Source organism: Pinus tabuliformis, chromosome X, assembly GCF_031772625.1.
Source record: "Pinus tabuliformis cultivar Carrire ecotype Pingquan chromosome X, CPIR1, whole genome shotgun sequence".
In the NCBI taxonomy this organism is placed as follows: Eukaryota; Viridiplantae; Streptophyta; class Pinopsida; order Pinales; family Pinaceae; genus Pinus; species Pinus tabuliformis.
The window spans coordinates 902,143,649-902,156,177 of record NC_142308.1 but is presented as its reverse complement, the minus strand read 5'-3'; the positions used below and the strand labels follow the sequence as shown (position 1 = coordinate 902,156,177).

At 33.8% G+C, this 12,529-nt stretch overlaps 1 pseudogene; it reads left to right on the top strand.

The window, feature by feature from the left end:
* LOC149142600 (uncharacterized) overlaps nt 1–12,170 on the top strand; it is a 73,563-nt pseudogene extending 61,393 nt beyond the window's left edge.
* The last annotated feature ends 359 nt before the right edge of the window (nt 12,171–12,529 follow it).

The following is a 12,529-nucleotide window of genomic DNA, read 5'->3' as shown; positions in this document are numbered from 1 at the left end:
ACATCATTTAATAGGTTCATCGTTAAAGGTTTTTCAATTTTCCAAATATCCTTGTTCTCTTTTCCACAAGGATTTCAGAGAAAAGACCAATTTTGGATCAACAATTGGGATGAACACAAACATAGTGAATGATCATGAAGATGTGCACATCAAATTGTTTCAGCTAGAGGAGTTGAACAATCGACTTCTGAAAATGATTTCTCATCTCGAGGCACAATTGAAAATAAATATAGAAAAGGATGAAGTCCATTTATCGTCTATCAGATAAAGTCAGCAAAAGTGACAGTAATATTAACTCCACTTTTGAGATAGAGGAAAGGATGTTTGAACTTTTTGCAGAAGCATAGGACTACAAAAGGGCATGGGACTTTTTGTCAAAAGAAAAGGAGAAGTTAGAGTATGAATATGAAGCCTTGATACATGAACTTAAGGAACGTGACTCATATTTAGATTTTTAGAGAAACAGTTGCAGAAGTAGCTACAAACCCTCAGACATGAGCATGTAATTTCTCTATGTAGTATAAACACCCTTAAGAGTAAGATATAAAATCTCCAACAAGAGTTTGATGAGCAAGAAGAAAGGTTTGCAGCTAATAGAAATGATATGGTCCTTTCCAAGACAGAACTGGAGAAAGGGGCCAACAGGGTAGAAGTAGCATGGAAGAAGACTCGATTGAATAATGCTTGCATAGTTGAACAACATTGGAAAGAGCTTGAACATCTTTCTCTACAGATCTTCTAATTTTGATGCAAATGAGAAACTAGCAACACAATCATTTGCAGAAGCTTCCAAATGGGGTGAGAATTGGTTCATTGCCATATAAATGCTCTGTAAGAGTTCTTAGTTAACCCTAGGTTTTTTTCTTCTTTATTATCAATTTTACAAATTATTTCTTTAACCTTGTGTTTTCATAATGACCACAGGAGCGGAAAGGCAAAGCCATGTACCCTCTACAATTAAAGTAAGGTCTCCTTTAATTTTTTGCCCTTCGGTATAAGATATCCGTTGAATAGTGTTATATTTCTCCACCTCAAGTATTCCAACTATAGTGATCAATCTTTACAAGTTCACCTCTTCCTCTAGACCCTAACATAGTTATCTTGATATGGGTTTTCCCTAAACTAGGAATCATTGCTCAACATAAAATCACCTAGGTTCTTATGTGGATTTTAATTTCTTGTTCCAAGGTGCTCGACTGTGAGGCCAAGACCCTTTTCTCAAACTACACAACTTAGGGTTTTTATTTTGTTCAGAAAATAACTTATCCAACCGAGCCTTCCATTTGACTGTGTTCTTAAATATTTTATGGGAACTTAATTATATATTATGTGTTATTTGGTGTAATGGCCAGCTGGTTGTAGTGTTTGGGACAGTTATATGCAAATTGTCATATTAATAAATTATACGACAAGGAGAACTTTTTGGAGAAACATACTTTTGAAGACTCAATCTTCTATGATATTTCTATGATGATATCTTTCTGAGGAAATATAGAGCCTTTTATGCCGACCTAAAGATCCTATACAAGAGGTTGAACACTAATGCAACTTTGGACCGAAATAATTCTTGGTAGCCCGAGTTGATCAGCCTTTGAGAAAAATCCTTCTCTACCTCAGGAAATCAAATTTCATCACCAAAAGGGTAGGCCGAATTCATTCTCTTTAGAGGTTGAATTGTCCAGATCTATGTAAATTACGTCTTTTTGACAGATCATGGGAAGAGATCCTATTGTTTATTGAACATCTGTGTGGATTACTGAACATATAGATATGTGAGCATTCACTATGTGCATTTAGTTAGATCATTTCTTTCGTATGACGCATGACGTAATTTTTTTTAAGCATTGAAGAGTCGTGGGATGGTCAGAATATCATGAAGAAATGTCAATGTTCTATTCAATTTATTTTTGAAGATGAGGAGAAACATTTTTCCAAAGCTTTGGTGCTAAACATCATTTAATATGTTTGTCGTTAAAGGTTTTTCGAGTTTTCCAAATATCCTTGTGCTCTTTTCCATAAGGATTTCATAGAAAATGCCAATTTTGGATCAGAAATTGGGATAAACACAAACATAGTGAATGATCATGAAGATGTGCACATCAAATTGTTTCAGCTAGAGGAGATGAACAATCAACTTCTGAAAATTATTTCTCATCTCAAGGCACAATTGAAAAGAGATATAGAAAAGGATGAAGTCCATTTGTCATCTATCAGATAAAGTCAGCAAAAGTGACAGTAATATTAACTCCACTTTTGAGTTAGAGGAGAAGATGTTTGAACTTTTTACAGAAGTAGAGGACTACAAAAGGGCATGGGACTCTTTTTCAAAAGAAAAGGAGTAGTTAGAGTATGAATATGAATCCCTGATACATGAACTTGAGGAACGTGCCTCATATTTAGAGTTTTCAGAGAAACAGCTGCAGGAGCAGCTGCAAACCCTCAGAGATGAGCATGTAGTTTCTTTACGTAGTATAAGCACCCTTGAGAGTAAGGTAGAAAATCTCCAACAAGATTTTGATGAGCAAGAAGCAAGGTTTGCAGCTGATAGGAATGATATGGTCATGTCCAAGATAAAATTGGAGAAAGGGGCCAACAGGGTAGAAGCAGCATGGAAGAAGACTCAAAGGAATAATTCTTGCATAGTTGAACAACTTTGAAAGAGCTTGAATGTCTCTCTATAGATCTTCTACTTTTGATGCAAATGAGAAACTAGCAACACAAGCATTTGCAGAAGCTTCCCAACTCCATATACAAAAGAATGAATTGTTAGATCAGTTCTCATTTATGCAAGAATCACTCAGAAAGGTTGATGCAGAGATTGCACTTATCAGAAAACATTCTGATGAGAAGGTACAAGAGCTTTTGATGCAACTGAATATATCAAAGAAACATGAAGAGGAGTTGTTGTCAAAGCTGCAAAACACATCTAATGAGCTTGAAAATTGTCTAAAAAGAGAAACAAACTACATTGCAAGAGATGAATAGCATTCTCTAAAAATTTTGATGCTGGAGAGAGAGATACAAGCTCTCACGAATGAAAAAAACTACCTTATTCAAGAGGTTGAAGAATCTAATATCATAAAGACTGAACTTGAGAGTTGTGAAATAACTTGAGATGGCTATAAAATAGAGAGGAATGGTCTAGAAGCTTCTTTGCAGAGAGTTGGTCAAGAAAAAACCAAATTGGAGGAGGACCTTAGCTCACTGAAAGAAACACTAAGAAATTCAGATGTTGATGTCAATAAGCTGAAACGTTGTAAGGATGAGCTAGAGAGAACAATTGCATCCCTCGATGTCACATTGGGTGACAAGCTTAATTAATTATCATCTCATTATGAGCAAATGAATGCAGTGATGGAGCTCTGAGCTCTGAAGTTGACCCAGTGAACGTGAGTGGAGGTTGCTAGAACAAGAAAATAAAACACAAGATATGGAACAATTGATAGTTTTACAAAAATATCTTCAACAGAAGGAAAAGGCATAAGAATCTCAATTGTGTGCTGAAAAGGACAATTTAGAACAACATTTATCAGGTTTGCAAGAATTAATACAAAGTTCCAATGCAGATATTTCATTTATTAAAAGGGAATGTGAAGGCAAGGTGCAAGAACTTATAACCCAATTGGATCTGTCAAACAAGCGATAAGAGGCATTATTGTCAAGGCTACAAGCTGCATGGGATGATAATGAGCAGCTCATGAATAATGAAACAAATTATATTCAAAGGAACCAAGAGTTGTGCAATAAAATTTCGATACGCAGTGATATGGAGCAAAGCCAGTCACTCATCATTGCATACATGGAATTCTCCCTATAAGTAATGCCTAAATGGAAGTACATAGACTCGATTTCAAATATTCCTTCCATAAAAAAGATCAATTGTAAGGTGATGCCCCCCCGCAAGGGTATTTTGTTATAATCAAATAAAGGTAGAGGTTTCCTATCTGATTCTTTGTATCTTGTGTATTATTTTATATTCAAATCTATTGAGGTACTTAAAAGATAGTACCTCACAAAGAGTGAGTGTTAGAATTTTACCTTTGTTACTCTAAATGTGTTCATCCTTCAGCAACACAACAATACACTGCAATATCCCCTAAACAGAGAAGCATACCCAGCAGCAACCTTGGACTGTGTGCAGATGGGTTAAAGGTGTAGTCAAAATCAGAATCAACATGGTGCAAAAGTGATGGTGGAGTTTACATTTCTGAAGGTATTTCTCCTTGAGCATTATTTCATCTCAGCAGATCCGTGGAACTACATAGACTCGATTTCAAATATCCTCAAAAAACTTCAGTGAACTACAAAATACAATTGGTGGATTTTTGTCACAATTATGTTGTTGTGAAGGGAATTAGTAAGAAAGGTTGACTTATTCAAAACAAGGGAACAAGGGATGGATCACTAAGACAATTTATTGCTATAGATTTGAGAATGCATATTTTGCTGGAAAAGGGTTGTGAAAATGCTGGTGGAAACATCATCTCAGGAACAAAAAAATGTTTTGGAGCACAAGATATTGGAATCAGCAGAGAACAAAGCAGTGTAAGTTTCAAATCATCAATTCGTTGCAGATTTCAACATCCAGCTAATATTAATATAATTATCATTACTACCCTGTGTAATTTGTGCCCGGTTGTACATGTAAGACATGAGGAAATGTTTATTTCACATCAAATAAAGGTGATAAACAACAACATCAAAATGGTCTTGGTTCAGAGTTGTTTCCACATCCAAACCTTCCTCTTGAATTTTTCTCAAATGAGTTTCAAGTTGAAAATGGTATTCATTACATTCTTCCAGCACTGGTTCAACTAAATCATTATTAAATTGAGCCAATAGTTCTTTTTCACTAGAGACAAGTTCTTGAAGAAGTTCAACAAATTTTCTCCCATACATTGCTTTTAGAAAAATTGTTTTACAATATTGCAGATTTGATAGACTTCAAATACAGCTCCCCTCTACAAAAAATTCAACCAAACCCTTGCAATGTTTGCAAAGCTCATGGATGTATGCAAAGTACAATTTGGCCTAGATAAAACAAAAGCAGCAATTTGCAATCCAATACCGATCAAACAAGCATTATAGGAAGTTGTGAAGCTATATCTGCAGGAAGAAAATTTAGGAGACTTGGAAAAATAGTTTCTATCTATTGAATGTAATAAGGCTAGAGACCTTCACTTATGACAACCTGCTTCAGATTTGGGAATTGCTTCCATAGAAAAGGAATGCATAAAATTTGTGCTGGAAAACTCAAATGCCAATTCGTAGAGTGATCAGGTTCCAATCTTTTATGTAAAAATGGGGGAATTTTTAGAGTGTCTCTATTGTAATGGTTTCATGTAATTAAGATGGAAAGTAAGTTTTGTGAATTTAAAAATTTGATAAAATTTTAATGATGTGAATGTTTTGTAAAAATCTTTGATCACTAAAGGATATTCATTTGGTTAATCTCCTTACCTGTTACATTGAACCTTTATGTGGCAACATTCATTACTAGAATGCTTTCATCCAATGTCAATTCACAACTTGGTCTATTTCTTAGCAGGATTCATTCACTAATTTAGAGAGCCATGTTAAGCTTCTTAATCATTCATTTTCATATCCCCGTTCACAAACTTAACTTTAGTTTTTATATAAAATAACATAGATAGATAGAAACATTGATTTTGATTAGAATTGTAACTTGTTTCCAATATTGATTTTTATACAATATCTATCATATGTTTATTGTAGATATTATCTAGCACCATTCAAAAGTTGTTTCCAAGGAAAGGGTCATCACAAGCCTATTTTCCAGATCTTTATATTGTTCTTTGTCATGGTAATAAATGTTGATTGAATGATCTTGGACATTGTAAATATATAATTTTGAAACAATATAATGATGTGTAGAGATTGCATTGATTTTACAAGACACTTCAACCTACTAGTTCCTTTTCTATTTCCTTATGGCGTTTTCTTTGCAACATCTAGCGCAAATGCTAGTAATATACATGGTAAAGTGGGGGTGAGTAACAATGGTTAAAAATCTTGTCATATTGTTATGAAATATTTTGATTGTGAAATAAGTTATGATTTTTTGGCATGTGGTATTGATAAGCCATGGTTTTAAATTATTATATTATACCATTTTATATTGAGAGGTTTTATGGTATTTCAACATTTTTGTTTGTTTGTTAGTGATATAAGGGGTGACAACATAGAATAACATAAAAGTGAATAGTATATGCTAATACCCAAATGTCTTGGTGAAAGGACACTTTATTTCCATGGGTTCCTTATGTTTTCCTATCAGTACTAACATATATGTGCTTCTAAGTTCCTTTATCTTTTGCTATTGGTACTAGCATATACTCATTCGGGGAAAGAAATGCGCTTGCTGACCGGCTCTCGAAAGAAGCGGCGGATCGTCACATAGGTGACTGGCAGATTGAAGAATACACTCCAGAAGGCATGCACGGCTACTACCACCGCCCATATATCGACGGTCTTCAACAGGGGGATCCCCCTGATACTTAGAAAATTTTTGATCTACATGTTTATATTATTGTATATATCAGCTACACTATATCGGCTCTAAGTCTATCTTTTACTGCATGAGGATGTTTATGCCTCGGGTCCTGTTTTATTTACTGCTACATAAACTCTGTTATTTTCCGGTACTTTGTGTTTTGGATACTGTGCACAGTATCTACCATTTTTGGACATTACAGGATGGTTTATAAATCCTTTGATCAGTGGATTATACCACTTTACAGCATATGCTTCGGCATCAACAACATGTAATCTCTGTTATTATCTTTTTAATAGAAATTACGAACTCTATTTCTTCGGAAAAAAAAAAAAAAAAAACATATATTTTCTTCTTGGGTTCCCCTTATTTCATTCCATACTGTACTACAAGTAAATCCCATGGTTTCTAATGTTTTCTTCCTAAATGTATGTGTTTCTAATATTGATCAACTTTCCCTTTAAAGATTTGAGAAATTGTTTTAGTTGAAGATTTTATAATATCCAATGAATTTATATAATAATTTGTGTTAATTCTTCTTAATAATTGACCTCCTGTCTAAAATGCTTGCCATACTTCTTTTCTAGAAAATTCTATTTTAGTACATTCTTTTCCTTATTGTTATTTCCACATCTCTAACATGACTTTTAAGAAGCTACAATTATCATTACTGTTAACCTCTACATTCTCAACTATTGTCATGTGGGTGCCATCCAGATGTACGATTATCTTAGGTTCTAGTTTGTACTTAGTTCTTTTAAATCCTTCATGTTTAGGGAATGAAGACAAGGGAATTGAAGAGGAAAATAGGCTTCTCGATTGAGAAATTTCTCCCAAATTTCCACTCTCTGTAATATTTGTATTTTCACTTAGAATTTGGTCCGAATGGAAAATGGAATCAACCCATGGTACTCATCTGCCCATATTATTCATCGACCCATGGAATTTACCCATGGTATTGTAAATGGCATCCGCCCGTGGTATTGTAAAATCCACCCATGGTATTCATTCACCCATGGAATTTACCCATGGTATTGTAAATGGCATCTGCCCGTGGTATTGTAAAATCCACCCATGGTATTCATTCACCCATGGAATTGACCCGTGGTATTGTAACTGAAAAATACTATAAGTAACAAGTCACATTTTGTAAAGGGACAGATGGTCCGCCACAATGTAGTCTTTACAGCTCAGAGGCATGTAGCCGCCACATCTCTTCTCAGAGATAAGCTACCATTGCCCTAGCTAGTTTATTTGCATTACTATTTTAAATAAAAGTTTCTTTGTGGTTTTATTTATTCGGCATTCTCCTATTTTTCTTCTGGCATTTCAATCTTTCAGATCTTGGGGCTCTCTCTACCCCAAGATCCATTTCAATCTCTTAGATCTTGGGGGCCTCTTTCTAAGATCCGGATCAAAATTGCATTTTCCCCTATCTAGGAAACGCTACAACTGACACCATTTAACTTGGAATCCTAAATTGAATTCTTGGAGTATGTACACGAGGTATCTCTTTCTTCAAAGAAACCAATGAATTTCACCTAGCCCCATTCAGAATTATGGTCTATTGCTGAAGGGAGAACTGTAGAGTTGAGTGCTTACATTTAGGAAAATCGACCTTCAGAAGAGAGGAGGAATGTTGTTGTGTAGTACATGTAAGGTATTATTCACTACTACTTCAATTACAAGGTGAGATATATTTGAGAGGAGTATTGGGAAACTTGTTGCTTCTCAAAGTCATTAAATATCATATCATGGTTTCAATGGAGAATTCAATGATTTCCGTGAATCTCTAATTAATTTGATGAATGAATTTGGTGAATCAAATTTGGTGTTCAATTTAAAAAATGAACAAAATACTCTATTGCAAGGGTATGCTATGGATATTATGGAAAAAAATGCTCAATTTGGATCCTAGTCAAATATATTGCTAGTTTACCTACTCATTCTTTTCCTAAATCATCAATAAACACGTCATTACTACTTTTGTTGAATTTCATTGCATATTTGATGGTATCTTTTCCATTTTGCACAATGTAGAAGTTTTAATTCAAGCATGAAGAAATATTTGTTGGATTTTGACTATTTTATTTTGTCTTTATCCTGGTTTATGAAAGATGTATGCATGGAACTTCCGATCATATGTTTTTTCTGTGTTTTCTCCCCTCAAAGATCATTGTTTGGTGTTGGAATGTTCTAATTGGTCTTCTAATTCAGAGAGAATAAGTGCAAAGGATATACTTGATGCTAAATACTTTTGGACAAATCATGTCCCTTGTGCACCTAGCAGGTTGGTTGTATTTAAGTATATATGCATTAATTGTTGTTCTGTTACAAAGGATAAAGAAGACTAAAGATGAGAAGAAAGAAAAAAAGGTTGAGACTATTGTGAAGGGACAAAAAGAACAAACAAAGGCTAACATACCAAAGGCTAACATTCCCAAGGGTCCCAAACTTGGGGGTGCAGGTGGAAAATGATGAAGAGGCAAACATGGTTTCTAATTTTAGTATACCTCTGATGGGAGTTGTTATGGCCACAACGGTTTTGACATTTGTTATAGGACTGGTGTTTTTAATGATGTCACGAATTTCTTCGAGAACCCTTTTCTTCAGATTTTTTTCTAAGAATCCTTTTACTTTGTAAAATACTATTTTTGGTTGAGCTTTATATTAAATTTGAATTTTTGATGCACTATTATACAAGTCTCATTGATTTCTATGTTTTTGTTCTCCATTGATTCATATAGTAAGTGAAAATTTAACTCTTAAAATTTGGTTTTGTTTTCCTTTAAAAAACATATGCATTAAATGATTCACATCTAGAGCAATGATCACTTTTCAATTACCAATATTGAAAAGGTATTACGTATGTCCTATTATAATTTTGTTTTGAGATTATGGTACCAATTTTGAAATGGTATTACATATGTCCTATTATAATTTTGTTTTGAGATTTTTGTTATCTTACATCGATATATCACATCTTCTTTCTTCTATGCTACTCTTTCTTATGATATAGGTTATCTTACATCGATATATCACATCTTCTTTCTTCTATGCTACTCTTTCTTATGATATAGGCTTACAGCGTTTCCTTTGCCACATCTCGTGTAATTGCTAGTTATAAAATATTTTGATTGTGAAATAAGTTATGATTTTTTGGCATGTGGTATTGATAAGCCATGGTTTTAGTCCATGCTATTGTAACCAAGCTTATTCACAAGTTCATAATATCAATGACAAAGTGGAGGTGAATATCCATGATTAAGAATCTTTTCATAATGTTATAAAATATTTTGATTGTGGAATAAGCTATGTTTTTTGGGCATGTGGTATTGATAAGCCGTGGTATTTGCTCATGGTATTGTAACAAAGCCTATTTACAAGTTAATAATATCCATGTGAAAGTGAGGATGCATGTGGTATTGATAAGCCAACAAAGCCTAATTTTTACAAGTTAATAATATCCACAGTGAAGTGGAGATGAATAAGCATGGTTAAGAATCTTTTCATATTGTTATAAAATATTTTGGTTGTGAAATAAGTTATGGTTTTTGGGGTGAATAAGCTTGGTTAAGAATCTTGTCATATTGTTATAAAATATTTTGGTTGTGAAATAAGTTATGGTTTTTGGGCATCCATTATTGATAACTCATGGTATTGTAACAAAGCATAGGCTCATGGTATTGTAACAAAGCAGTTAATAACAAAATCAAAATATAACAAATTGAATTCTATTATCCTTATTACTTTAACTTTTTATTATTAATTGAGCCAACATTTAAATGTTTGCACTCATTCTCTATCACTTTTAACTGTTTTTTTCTTTTTTTTAACTAAACCGACATTTAAAAATGTTCACATACTTACATTACACCTATTGTGTTGTAAAACGTTTACATACTTACATTACACCTATTGTGTTGTAAAAAGCCTCTAACACAAAAATCTTTTTGATTTAAAAAATTATCCCTTTAAAAAAATACACAAACTCATAATTTACAATTTTTTTTAAATAATTTTTTTTTTTAACTTAATAAAAAATCATGTCCTTTCTTAAAAAAACATTTCAAAATAAATTCTGTCCTTTCTTAAAAAAAGGTTTCACTTCTGAAATGATTTATAAACTTCTTGTCCGACCTTTCACAACATGAAGGGATTTAGTAACTCGTTTTAAAATCTCTCTTTTTAAGAAAAACTCCGACAAAAACTATTCAAAACAAATTCTGTCCTTTCTTAAAAAAGGGTTTCACTTGTGAAATGATTTACAAACTTCTCGTCCTTTCTTAAGAAAACCTTTCACAACTTGAAGAATTTAGTAACTCGTTTTAAAATCCTTTTTTTTTTTTTGAAAAATTCCGATTTGTCGTTTTTTGAAGAAGGAAATTCATGGCAGACTTTTGTACCTTTTTTATATTGACTCCCAGTAGGTTTTTTGACTTCGTGTGATCGGACAAAAGTTCCTTTGTATTGGATCACCATTTAACGTGGACCCTTTATAAAATCGCTTGTTCTTTCACTATGCTACGATCAGCGGAATTAAGCAGAGAGAGCATGCGCATTGGTCAAAAGTTTTTTGAAAATAGACGGGCTTCTCTAGTGCCTCCACGAGCAGCTCCTCCAGCTTCGTTCACAACTTCAAACAAAACGCTGCTGTCTCTCGAGTCAGGTGATTAATTGGGACTGATACCATGATAAAGAATGAAGACAAATGATGGAGGCCTTAGTGTATATCACCACTACAGTCTATAACATCCAAAATTCAAAAATTCTATTCGTCGTCCAAGCTACAGGCTTATCAATTACAGGCTATTATCTCCAGCATTTGATTGCACGTGACCAAGTTGAGCATCTCGACTGGCTTAGAGACCATAGATAATATTCGATTTTAAAATGGACTGCTGGCACAGGATACCCAATCCTGCAATCTTTGATATGCCTTTTATTATTGCAGCAGGAAGCATTTTATGTCCAAAGAATCTCATTACTAACTGCAAGATATTACACATGTACAATCTGACTAAGAAGAAAATGATGCAACTACCACCCACTTCCAGAGTTCAACTGATACACCAAGCAAACATCTGTCTAAACAAGGATGCCTAGTCCTATAAAATTGTACTAAAAGGAGAATAAAACAGCATTATGTAGGTATTTACGATTCCATTTTTGGTTATTGTAGAATGGCAGGAAATCCATGGCGTAATGGTTTGTTCTACTGTATTACAGAGATGCAATATGTATTTGTTAGATTTTATCCCGAAAATGGTGTTTGGACTGAACTTGATGCAACCATGCCATGCTCTATTTCAACTCTATCTCTTGCTGAGAGAAATGACCGCTTAATCGTGATTGGAAGAGCGGTTAACAACCTTAATAAATCTATTGAAAATATAGATATCTGAGAATATACATGGACAGCGGTATCATTGCATGGACCGAGCTTCAACAGATGTCTTCGAGTATGTGCTCATACTTCATGGCTCCTCTTAAATCTTATTCTCCATTAATATGTTCTACAATAGGGGATTGGTTGTGCATTTCTACCCATCGAAGCCCACCTACAATTGCTTTCAATTTATATAACTCCTTTTGGAAAACTCTTCCGACTGATCCTATTTTTCTAGGAAACACGAACTTTCTCTTGTTAGGTTAATAAGCCTGCAATATAGGTGGCATATATAGACTTAGGAGTTAGAGTCATGAAAGGAGGTCCAATGTTTCTTCAAATTGATGTCTTCCCTCGTCATTTTGTTGAATTCAAACAAGTACTTTCATTCAACTTTTCTGAATTTTCTATCCTATGATAATTACTGTGATTTATTGGATGGTACTTTTATTCGTTCTCCATTACCATTCATAAACTTATCCCTATTCATAAACTTATCCCCTGATGCAAAGCATATTCCCTCATGTTTAGCTGAAAATATATTGTGAAATGTTGGGAAGGAACTCATCCAGCATCACATCATGGCATTATTGTTCCATTAGAAGCGACCAAAAGCAGAAAAGTCT